This window comes from Myxocyprinus asiaticus, chromosome 42 (assembly GCF_019703515.2).
Source record: "Myxocyprinus asiaticus isolate MX2 ecotype Aquarium Trade chromosome 42, UBuf_Myxa_2, whole genome shotgun sequence".
Lineage (NCBI taxonomy): Eukaryota > Metazoa > Chordata > Actinopteri > Cypriniformes > Catostomidae > Myxocyprinus > Myxocyprinus asiaticus.
Genome location: NC_059385.1, coordinates 18,154,263 through 18,166,913, shown reverse-complemented (window position 1 = coordinate 18,166,913; position 12,651 = coordinate 18,154,263). Strand labels below are relative to the sequence as shown.

At 41.1% G+C, this 12,651-nt stretch overlaps 1 protein-coding gene across 2 annotated transcripts in view; it reads right to left on the bottom strand.

Annotated features, from left to right (window-relative positions):
- The window catches only part of LOC127433030 (cell adhesion molecule 2-like), a 633,917-nt gene that overhangs the window by 602,553 nt on the left and 18,713 nt on the right, over nt 1–12,651 (bottom strand). The gene's annotated exons all lie outside the window — the stretch shown is intronic.

The following is a 12,651-nucleotide window of genomic DNA, read 5'->3' as shown; positions in this document are numbered from 1 at the left end:
TAGAACTCTAATTAGATTACACTTCAGAAAGCACATTGGAAACATGGGACAAGGTTTATGCCAGATTATTCATGTTCATCATCTAAATGTAATCATAAACGTAGTTCTAGCAGGAGACTCGCAGCTGTACATCATCACGTCATTATCTTGTTAGCTCCTAGCCAATCATACATCAGCCATTGCTTTAAAAGCCTACTTTCAATCCACCTCATTGCGTTTCAGCATGCCAACATGGCATTTCATTCTACAGCTCACTACGTCAAGTCAGTTTTGCTCCCAACGAGCTAAAACCCAGCTCTGGACATGGATTTAGGAATTCGCTCTTTACCTTATTTCCAGGATCAGCAACTTCTCGCAGCAGCGGACATCTGCAATTTCCGTAGTCTCAGTGGGATCGCGGCCCTCTTGGAATGATAATAGAAATGTTAACAAGGCATCTCCATCAACTCCGATCTCTCCAGAACACAGGTGAACCAGGCTTACATGACATCTTGGGAAATCTGCTTCCCTCCCTGACGATGCCGCCGCTCCATCTCAACTTCTTCCCCTCATCAAACCCGTGGGAGGTAAATGATCACCGCATCAAGGAAGCAGCTGATCCCCATCAGAAATACGCGAAGTTCTCAATCATATTCATCAAATGCATTTAGAGTATGGTTTATGGGTCTTATGCTTTCTGCTGCCAATGTTGTCTGTTCATCATAACCCACATCTGCATCAATATCAAATTCAAGAGGCAATATTTCATTTCAATTGAGTATTTGGCTCTCAGTACATGTGTTTCACAGCGTGACGGCCGTGCATGGTGGGTAACTGAATTAAGTTTCACAATGCATAGGGGGCCTGGGTAGCTCAGTGGTAAAATACACTGGCTACCACCCCTGGAGTTCGCTAGTTCGCTAGTTTGAATCACAGGGCGTGCTGAGTGACTCCAGCCAGGTCTCCTAAGCAACCAAATTGGCCCGGTTGCTAGGGAGGGTAGAGTCACATGGGGTCCTCGTGGTCGCTATATGGTTTGTTCTCGGTGGGGCGCATGGTGAATTGAGCGTGGTTGCCGCGGTGGATGGCATGAAGCCTCCACACGCGTTATGTCTCCGTGGCAACGCGCTCAACAAGCCATGTGATGAGATGCGCGGGTTGACTGTCTCCGACGCAGAGGCAACTGGGATTCGTCCTCCGCCACCCGGACTGAGGCGAATCACTATGTGACCACGAGGACTTTGCCCAATTCCCAATGCGCACTTTCCAAATTGGGAGAAAAAGGGGAAAAATCCCCCCCCCCAAAAAAAGTTTCACAATGCATGATTCATTCACTGTGCTGCATGCCCGAGTGTACCCCTATCGGGGAATCAACATCTATCCTTCTTGCATGCCTTGATGTACAAGTACTTATCGTACAGGGTCTTATTACTCCATTCAGTTAATATGATGCATTATTTTGTTGGTCGCTCCTATCGCACATTAATCACAAAGTTTTTTTCTCATACGTCTACTTCCGCATTCTCCAAATAAGGAAGTTGTTGCACACTTCTGACACCTAGCGGTAAGCTCAGCCCATTACATTTCCGTTTTTCAACAGTTCATTTCATTACCAGCGCAATGTCTCATATCAGTCAAACAGGGGTCTAATTCCGTTCCACAGTTATGTTTGTTTTATTACTCATCCAGGTATCATTATAGTGCAGAAATTTTTATTATATGGCTCTCTGTAAATCATGTATTCTTTTATCACTGTTCAGTCATGTTTAAATCAACGGGGACCTTCTAAGCATCGGGGTTTTATCAATGTTGCAAATTTCAGGGGTCTGGGTAGCTCAGCGAGTATTGACGCTGACTACCACCCCTGGAGTCATGAGTTCAAATCCAGGGTGTGCTGAGTGACTCTAGCCAGGTCTTCCAAGCAACCAAATTGGCCCAGTTGCTAGGTAGGGTAGAGTCACGTGGTAACCTCGCGATCGCGATTAGTGGTTCTCGCTCTCAATGGGGCGCATGGTAAGTTGCGCGTGGATCGCGGAGAGTAGCATGAGTCTCCACATGCTGGGAGTCTCCGTGGTGTCATGCACAACGAGCCACGTGATAAGATGCGCGGATTGACTGTCTCAGAAGTGGAGGCAACTGAGACTTGTCCTCCACCACCCGGATTGAGGCGAGTAACCGCACCACCATGAGGACCTATAAAGTAGTGGGAATTGGGCAAAAGGGGATAAAAAAAGTTGAAAGCTCATGAGTTTAACAAATGTTATTTCTACAACTGTGTTAGCCTAAATGCATTATTTATTTAATTTTAAGTTACCAATGCATTTTGCTCTTTGCTTTTCACTGTAAATATACTGTGGTCAGGGCAGCTACATTTAGTAGCAGGTAAGTAAAGTTTTGTTTACTTATTGGATAAAACATGTGCCGGATGAATCTTTCCAGTGTGTGAATTCAATTCTGCTACTGTTCATTTCTTTATCTGCTGGTAAGACATATTCAGTCGACCGAAGCTTTACGTGTTTTGGACCATGCGTCATGTTGCTGGTTTTACAGGCTATCAGGAGCTTCAGCTTCAAACATCAAATCTTTCGCATATACACAGTTCATACCCATCCAAGTCTGGGCACGGCATCCTCCTCACCAAAGAAAACATCTAGATGCTTCCAAAAGTAATGCCCATCCACCCTGCTGACTGGCCCATCTCGGTATCATCTGAAATTTTGACTTCAGTGTCAGGCTCACAATTGAGCGTAGAAGCAGTCCGCACAGTTAATTCTCTGTTGGAAGGCTTATGTCGGATCCTTCCAATATTCTAAGCTCCCGTCCATATGCACCAGCTCCGATTCTCTGCTCCTCTATTCCAATGCCAGCTCCACTCTGGACATTTAAACAAATTTCTCACAAGCCGGGCATTCCTCCTCCAGTGATGAAACCATAAGCCCCTCTCGTCTCTCGAATTTTCCAGCATCGCACTCTAACTCCCCAAGATGCAATCTTCCTCGCATATCTATAAATTAGACTGATCATTAGTTCGTACTTCCTTCCTCCCTCCAGGCTCAGTTTCCATATGCAATCTCCTGTCCCTTGGGTCAACTTATTTCACCAGGCACATCATTCATCAAGGCCACTCCAACTCTCACCTCTCCATGCTAGCCCCATTCCATCAATAACTCTCTGATAAAGTATCTATTGAAGGCGGCTGGCGATCAGACCTCCAATTTTGGTACCCGTTACTAAATCACTGGAACAGAAATTCCTATTTCCATAATATAAAAACCCAGAACTTCAGACAGCATGTACCTTTTTCATGGATGCAGGCCCTCTAAAGGTCTTGGAGGCTACTTTATCGGAACATGGTTAGCAGAGAAATGGCCAGACAAATTCCTCACTCACGCACTCAGCTCCCCTCAGTCCGAATCTTTGAAATTTACTCTGTCGTCGTCAGCATATTATGGAGTCCCCTCCGGGCATGCAAACATGTCGTCATTTTGCAACAATACCACTGCCGTCACGATCATCTAGAAGGCGGTCCTCCTCCAGGCTCATTATGCCCCTACCGAGATATTTTCACATGGTAGAGCGAAAACTGCACTTCATTCTCTCAGCTGAGCACTTTCCTGGGTTTTTCAATTCTATCGCTGACTCTCCTCTCGTTTCCAAGAGCTTCATCTACATGCCCCTACACCAGCATACTCCCGTCCCCTGACTGCACCTTTCGGACCTTCTGCTGGACTAAGCCCCTCACTCGTCCTCCATTTAGATTCCGCTAAAACTCATGCAGAAAGGACACACCAGTCCATCTTTCAACAAAGGGTATTGCACAACAACTTTCCCCTTATCATGGGGCTTTATGCTATGTTGTTCATCTTTTGGAAAATACATTCTGCAAACAACAATGTCGCCCCATCACAGGGCTCAAACAAACAGATCTGACAGATATCACACAATTAACGTTCACCCTCGTCGGAGGGTTCATAATCATACGTCATCCACATCACTCATTCAACCACCCGCTTCGGAAGGCTCATACCATATGTCAACTATTTTCAGCAAAAGGACTGCACAACAATGAAGCCCCATCCAGGGCCCAAACTAAACATCACCCATCCTCTGACAGATATCACACATTTAACATTCACCCCCGTCGGAGGGCTCATAACCAAATGTAATCCACATCGCTCATACAGCCACCCTCGTCGGAGGGCTCAAACCATACGTTAACTATCTTCAGCAAAAGAATTGTGCAACAATGTCGCCCCATCACAGGGCTCAAACTAAACGTTGTCCATCTCTGACAGATATCACACAATTAACGTTCATATGCAAGCATGTCTATCCTCAAGCAAGGATATCACTCGAACCATGCCCTTTATCATAAGGGTCATCAGCAAATGCAAGGATGGCTTTTCCTATCACTAAGGTATCACACAACCATGCATGGATATTGTATAATTCATGCACCATTGTCTATTCAATCATCTCATCTCCTTTTCTCTTCTCAGAATGAAACTTCAGCCATGAAGACCTGGTTCATAACTCTTCTCTCTTTTGGGGGGTAGTATCAGGTTCTCTTTTTGGGGTAGGCTCTCGCCCCCTGTCTCCTATCTCCAGCAGAATCTGACGTTTCGAGTAGCAATCTCATCAGGCCACCAGACGGGGCTTATGGCAAAAGAGAAAAATTCTGTGGTTCAATATAATTTCATCAAATACATTTCATGTTAACTTTACCAAGCCTGCGAGTCTTTCTGATAGAAATGTAAGCATGAGCGTAGTTCTAGCAGGAGACTCGCAGCTGTACATCATCACGTCATTATCTAGTTAACTCCTAGCCAATCATACATCAGCCATTGCTTTAAAAGCCTGCTTTCAATCTACCTCTTTGCGTTTCAGTATGCCAACACGGCAACCTCTACCTCCCAACCACCACCAGTCAAGTCCCATCCTGCATGGCGGTAGGCTCTCACCCCCTGCCTACGCCAGATGGGGCTTATGCTAGGGATGCACCGATCCGATACCTGGATCGGTATTGGCTCCGATACTGAAGCTTTTAGTTGGATCGGGTATTGGTCCGATGAGCCCGATCCAAATCCGATACTGTGTGTTAATCATGTTCGTTACCGTCAAGCTCCAAAAATGACATAAAAGAACCATTAAAACACCAATAAAGCAGTTCATATGACTCATGCATTTTATTCAAAGCCACTTGAAGACGTGTGATAGCTCTGTAAATCACATAAGGCTGTGTTAAATAAGTAAATATACAGTATGCGCAGCTCCAGCGCGTTAGTGAATGGTGCTGCTCTGTTGACCGAAATTCACGCACAGGCTGGTGATGCACTCGCGGCTATTTTTGGCCTTCACATCAATAGTTCTGTTCACTTATAATATGCATTTAGAACGGCACTGGAGGTGCTTTTTTTTTTTTTTTTTTTTTCAGAATTTGAATAAGAAGCAAATTAAACTATTGTGAACTTGCCTGCAAACAGAGACCTACAGAACTTCCTGGAGAGTTTAGAATGTCAAAATAAAAGTGTGAGGGTTTAAAAAGTGCATGATTTAAATATATTATTGTTGTATTTAAAATTAAATTAATAATATTAATAACAATTTATTATTATTGTCATTAGTATTTGTTTACAATTTATAACAATATTTAAGTTGAATGGGTTCCAAAAAATAACTGTGTGAATGAAAAGTGGACTGATGTCTACAACTAAATTGAACAAAGATAAATAAATCACTGGTTTCTTTTCTACTGATGACTTATACTGAAATTACTGTTAGTTTTGCTGCTACATTATCCAGTATACTAGTTAATAATAAAGTGTTTCTTAATAAGCTATCCATTTATATTGAAATAATGTGTAGTTAGAGGTTTGTGTTTCTTTACATGAAATGCAAAAAAAACAACAAAAAAAAAACACTGGTATCGGATCGGGAACGGTATCGGCCGATACTGAGATTTCTGGTATCTGAATCGGATCGGAAGAGGAAAAAGTGGTATCGGTGCATCCCTAGCTTACGCCAAAAGAGAAAATACACTATGTGGCCAAAAGTTTGTGGACACCATATGTGCTTGATGAACCTTCAATTTCAAAACCATAGGCATCAATTTTCCCCTTTGGTGCAATAACAACTTCCACTCTTCTGAGAAGGCTTTCCACTATACTGTATGTAGTGACATGGCTGCAGGGATTTGCTCCCATTCAGACATAAGTGCATCACTGAGGTCTGGCACTGATGTTGGGCGATGGGGTCTGGCTTTCAGTTGGCGTTCCAATTCACCCCAAAGGTGTTCAGTGGGGTTCAGGTCTGGGCTTTGTGCAGGCCAGTCAATTTCTTCCACATCAGACACAGTAAACCATTTCTTTATGGACTTTGCTTTGTGCACAGGGGCATTTTCATGCTGGAATAGAAACGGGCTCTCCCCAAACTGTTGTCATAAAGTTGGAAGCACCGAATGCCCTAGAATGCCATTGTTTGGAGCAGAATTATGATTTGAATTATGAGAGTAAACAAACTCTTTAATTAGAAGGGGGTGTCCACATATTTTTGGCCATATAGTGTATATTCTGTGCTTCAATATCATTTCATCAAATAAATTTCATGTCAGTTTTACCAAGGCTGCAAGTCTTATTGATAGAAATGCATTTACTGTATAGGCCAGTTCTACAGTCAGTTCAGACAGGGGACTGAAATCTGGGAGGTTTAATTTTGAGTGACTGAATCAGATCAGCCATGAGTGAAACTGTAAGTGGAGACAAACACACACACACATATACACATACAGATAAACTGGAAATGTCATGACAAATCTCAAACACGTATCTCTTCATGAGGATTTTGCATATATGGACCAGTTCTGTCCGCTAACATTCCATACGGTTCAACAAACACCCTGCCTGCAACCTCAAATAAAAATTAAATGAGAGACAGAAAGACAAGAAAATAAAACTAGCATTATCATGACAAAACCAAAGAGCCATTCAGAGCGATGATAATTGTGTCTATTCGGCAGGGGGTTGAAAAGCTTTGGCAAGTAATTACATCTGCATGTATGTTTTCAGTCAAGCTAGTGGACTAATCATCTGAAACAGAATAAACAGATGTAGGAGGAACTACGAGATCACGAGGATTGCAGGGATTCATGTGAAATTCATGAGATGGAGCCTTATTATAAGAATAATTTGTTCAAGTTAATTATGCATATGTCTGGCTTGAAATCTCAAAATGGTAAAAAACTTTAACAAATGAATTTACAGTGAAACAAAATGGAGCTACTGAAACCCGTGACCCATGCTCTGAAACAGCACATCTGAAAAAGCACAGAAATATATATATAGCAGTGTTCTTCAATAGGCGGCCCACAGGCCGGAGACAAATGTTTGGCTCGCGCTAAAGGAGTTCACACCAAATCCGTGACGATTTTGCAAGACAAACTTCAGGCGAAAACATACCTGCCAACACTCCCGATTTTACCAGGTTTCTCTCGATTTTCCACCCCTCCTCCCGCTGTACTCATGATTTACAATTTCTCCCGATAAACTCACGATTTTCTATGTCTACACTTCGCTCATACGGGATCGTCCCTTATACTGTATACATATGAAATGATGCATCCCGTATCGAATCAGCATTTTGATTTGTCCCGTAAGCTGGTCAGACGGCGTCACGGTGAAATCGTTCCAGATCGTTAATTTAACAATGATATAAGTTGGACATTTTTTATACGGTGGGTAAGCGGTCATCTGAAAAGTCCACACATTGTGTTGAAATGTGCTAATACTGTGGAGGGTGTGGTTAGGGACTGTCTGAAAAGTCCACATATAGTGCTAAAACAGTGGATTTTTTTTATAGGAAAACAGAAGTTTCAATATAAATATTCAATAAGATGAACAAAATTACACAGATCCAACAATGTATGAATACAATCACTGAGTCATAAAGACAAGAAGTACAGGTGAAGGAAAAAAATAAATTAAGTAAATGACAAAAAAACTGAAAAAAAATACATCACAGACATATACATAAATAAGATAAAGATAAATAATCAAAGATAATATTTTTGGGTGGCCTGGGTAGCTCAGTGTGTATTGACGCTGACTACCACTCCTGGAGTCATGAGTTCAAATCCATGGCATGCTGAGTGACTCCAGCCAGGTCTCCTAAGCAACTAAATTGTCCCGGTTGCTAGGGAGAGTAGAGTCACATAGGGTAACCTCCTCGTGGTCACGATTAGGGGTTCTCGCTCTCAATGGGGCGCGTGGTAAGATGTGCATGGATCGCGGAGAGTAGCTTGAGCCTCCACATGCTGTGAGTCTCCATGGTGTCATCCACAGCGAGTCACATAATAAGATGCACAGACTGACTGTCTAAGAAGCCGAGTCAACTGCAGAACTGCCACTCACTGGATATTTTTTTGTTTTTGGCACCATTCTGAGTAAATTCTAGAGACTGTTGTGCGTGAAAATCCCAGGAGATCAGCAGTTACAGAAATATTAAAACCAGCCCGTCTGGCACCAACAATCATCCATGCGATTATCTAATCAGCCAGCCAATTGTGTGGCAGCAGTGCAGTGCATAAAATCATTCAGATACAGGTCAGGAGCTTCAGTTAATGTTCACATCAACCATCAGAATGGGGGGAAAATGTGATCTCAGTGATATGGAATGTGGCATGATTGTTGGTGCCTGATGGGCTGTTTTGAGTATTTCTGTAACTGCTGATCTCCTGGGATTTTCATGCACAACGGTCTCTAGAATTTAATCAGAATGGTGCCAAAAACAAAAATCATCCAGTGAGCGGCAGTTCTGTGGACAGAAATGCCTTGTTGATGAGAGAGGTCAACAGAGAATGGCCAGACAAAGTCTACGGTAACTCAGATAACCGCTCTGTACAATTGTGGTGAGAAGAATATAATCTCAGAATGCAATTCTGAGATACAGGCTGGTACTCTTTTGGCAGCACGAAGGGGACCTACACAATATTAGGAAGGTGGTTTTAATGTTGTGGCTGATCGGTGTATAATCTGTGTTTTTATGTGAGTGAGATGAGTAAAGAACACTGTTGCATAAATAAACGTCCTATTTTAATGGACTCGACATGGAGGCAAATGTAGAATCCATATGCAAGAAGTTTATTACAATCAGCAGACAAACCCAAGACACAAGGCAGAGACGTAATCATTGAAGCATTCATAGTCGTTACACAGGTAATCAGTCCAACAAGGCAAACAGAGCAAAACAGTAATCCAAAATCGGTAATCCAGTAAAGCAGGCACAATGGTCATAACAAGCAGACAATAAACAGGCAATGAGAATAATGCTTGGTAAGGCAGTGAAACTGGCAATACCTCACAAAGTAACAATGGGAAAGCATGGCTATTTATATGATGCAAACAGGAAGTCACCATAGAAGAAACGGTACAATGTCAGTATTCAGGAGAGGGCTCCCTCTGGTGGTCGGCTGAAGGGATACCAGCCTCATTCGTTACACCTATTTATATTTGCACATGTATTTTGCTAAGAGTATATTCCAAACGGACTCCCGAAGCCAAATACTTTTTTTATAATGTCTGGATTAATGCCTGTATAATACAGGTGCATCTCAATAAATTAGAATGTCATGGAAAAGTTCATTTATTTCAGTAATTCAACTCAAATTGTGAAACTCGTGTATTAAATAAATTCAATGCACACAGACTGAAGTAGTTTAAGTCTTTGGTTCTTTTAATTGTGATGATTTTGGCTCACATTTAACAAAAACCCACCAATTCACTATCTCAAAAAATTAGAATATGGTGACATGCCAATCAGCTAATCAACTCAAAACACCTGCAAAGGTTTCCTGAGCCTTCAAAATGGTCTCTCAGTTTGGTTCACTAGGCTACACAATCATGGGGAAGACTGCTGATCTGACAGTTGTCCAGAAGACAATCACTGACACCCTTCACAAGGAGGGTAAGCCACAAACATTCATTGCCAAAGAAGCTGGCTGTTCACAGAGTGCTGTATCCAAGCATGTTAACAGAAAGTTGAGTGGAAGGAAAAAGTGTGGAAGAAAAAGATGCACAACCAACCGAGAGAACCGCAGCCTTATGAGGATTGTCAAGCAAAATCGATTCAAGAATTTGGTGAACTTCACAAGGAATGGACTGAGGCTGGGGTCAAGGCATCAAGAGCCACCGCACACAGACATGTCAAGGAATTTGGCTACAGTTGTCGTATTCCTCTTGTTAAGTCACTCCTGAACCACAGACAACATCAGAGGCGTCTTACCTGGGCTAAGGAGAAGAAGAACTGGACTGTTGCCCAGTGGTCCAAAGTCCTCTTTTCAGATGAGATCAAGTTTTGTATTTCATTTGGAAACCAGGGTCCTAGAGTCTGGAGGAAGGGTGGAGAAGCTCATAGCCCAAGTTGCTTGAAGTCCAGGGTTAAGTTTCCACAGTCTGTGATGATTTGGGGTGCAATGTCATCTGCTGGTGTTGGTCCATTGTGTTTTTTGAAAACCAAAGTCACTGCACCCGTTTACCAAGAAATTTTGGAGCACTTCATGCTTCCTTCTGCTGACCAGCTTTTTAAAGATGCTGATTTCATTTTCCAGCAGGATTTGGCACCTGCCCACACTGCCAAAAGCACCAAAAGTTGGTTAAATGACCATGGTGTTGGTGTGCTTGACTGGCCAGTAAACACACCAGACCTGAACCCCATTGAGAATCTATGGGGTATTGTCAAGAGGAAAATGAGAAACAAGAGACCAAAAAAAGCAGATGAGCTGAAGGCCACTGTCAAAGAAACCTGGGCTTCCATACCACCTCAGCAGTGCCACAAACTGATCCACGCCGAATTGAGGCAGTAATTAAAGCAAAAGGAGCTCCTACCAAGTGTTGAGTACATATACAGTAAATGAACATACTTTCCAGAAGGCCAACAATTCACTAAAAATGTTTTTTTTTATTGGTCTTATGATGTATTCTAATTTTTTGAGATAGTGAATTGGTGGGTTTTTGTTAAATGTGAGCCAAAATCATCAATTAAAAGAACCAAAGACTTAAACTACTTCAGTCTGTGTGCATTGAATTTATTTAATACACGAGTTTCACAATTTGAGTTGAATTACTGAAATAAATGAACTTTTCCACGACATTCTAATTTATTGAGATGCACCTGTATAACACAAGGTACTGTGATACAAATACGTGTGGAATAATGCACAATAAGAATAAAATTGTACAGTAAAAAACATGACGCATAGCCTAATATATATATATAAAAAAAATTATATATAAGAAAACATTGGCTCATGGTCTTTTCTTTATTGAAATTACTGCAATACTGTGTTATATTATCCTTAAGAGCAATAACAATATTAATGCTAATAGGTATAATCATTGAATCATCAATTAGGGAAAGTGCAGGGAGTAGATCCCATTTGGAGATGATCAGGAACAGTTGACTCCCATAGAGGACATGGATATCCAGATTGTTTATTTTTTATTTTTTATTTTTTTCAGGAAAAGTTGTGTAGTTTTGTGTATCTGTATACAAACAAAATGTTCATAATTGTTTGAATAAATAAAACAGGCTACTGAGACTGAGAAAGAAAAAAATAGTTATAATAATAATAATAACAATAATAATAATTATAATTGCAGCAACACAAACACTTTGTCATTACATTGAGGGTTGTGGCCCTTGACTTTGTATTACCAGAATTTAGCCCTAGGTGAAAACTAATTGGGGAACCCTGACACACTAAACACCCGAACTACCAAACACAAAACCTTCACTAATTCATTTAGAAAAAATTTGATTAAGGTCAAACTTGAACAAAACATACAAATTAAAGATAAACACCATATAAAGATAGGGCTACTAAACATTAGATCTCTTTCTACCAAAGCACTAAATGAAATTATTACAGATCATTGTTTGGATGTGCTCTGTTTGACTGAAACCTGGCTAAAACCGGATTAATATATTAGTTTAAATGAATCTTCTACCCCAGATTATTGTTATAAACATAAGCCTCATCTGAAGGGTCGAGGAGGAGGTGTTGCTACAATTTACAGTGAAGTTTTTGGTGTTACCAGAGGACAGGATATAAATTTAAGTCTTTTGAACTAATAATGTTTAATGTGACACCGTCAGATATAGATATAAATTTAAAAAAACTCTGTCGTCTTTTACCCTTGCTACAGTTAATAGATCACCCGGGCCTTATTCTGATTTCCTTGGTGAATTTGCACATTTTTTATCAGATCTTATATTTACTGTAGATAGAGCTTTAATTGTTGGTGACTTCAACATTCACATAGATAATGAAAATGACACACTGGGATTAGCATTTATCGAAATTCTCAACTCTCTTGGAGTAAGACAAAATGTAACAGGACCAACTCATTGCCATAATCATACGCTAGATTTAATTCTGTCATATGGAGTTGATGTTGATAATATAGAAATTCTGCCGCAGAGCGATGACATCTCGGATCATTACTTCATCTCTTGTATGCTGCGATCAGATAATGTTACTCAATCTACACCAATTTATCGTTCAGGTAGAACTATTCTTTCGACCACTAAAGATAGCTTCACTAATAATCTTCCAGATCTATCTCATACACTCAGTAAACCCCAAAGCCTAGAAGAACTTGATGAAATAACAGAAAATAT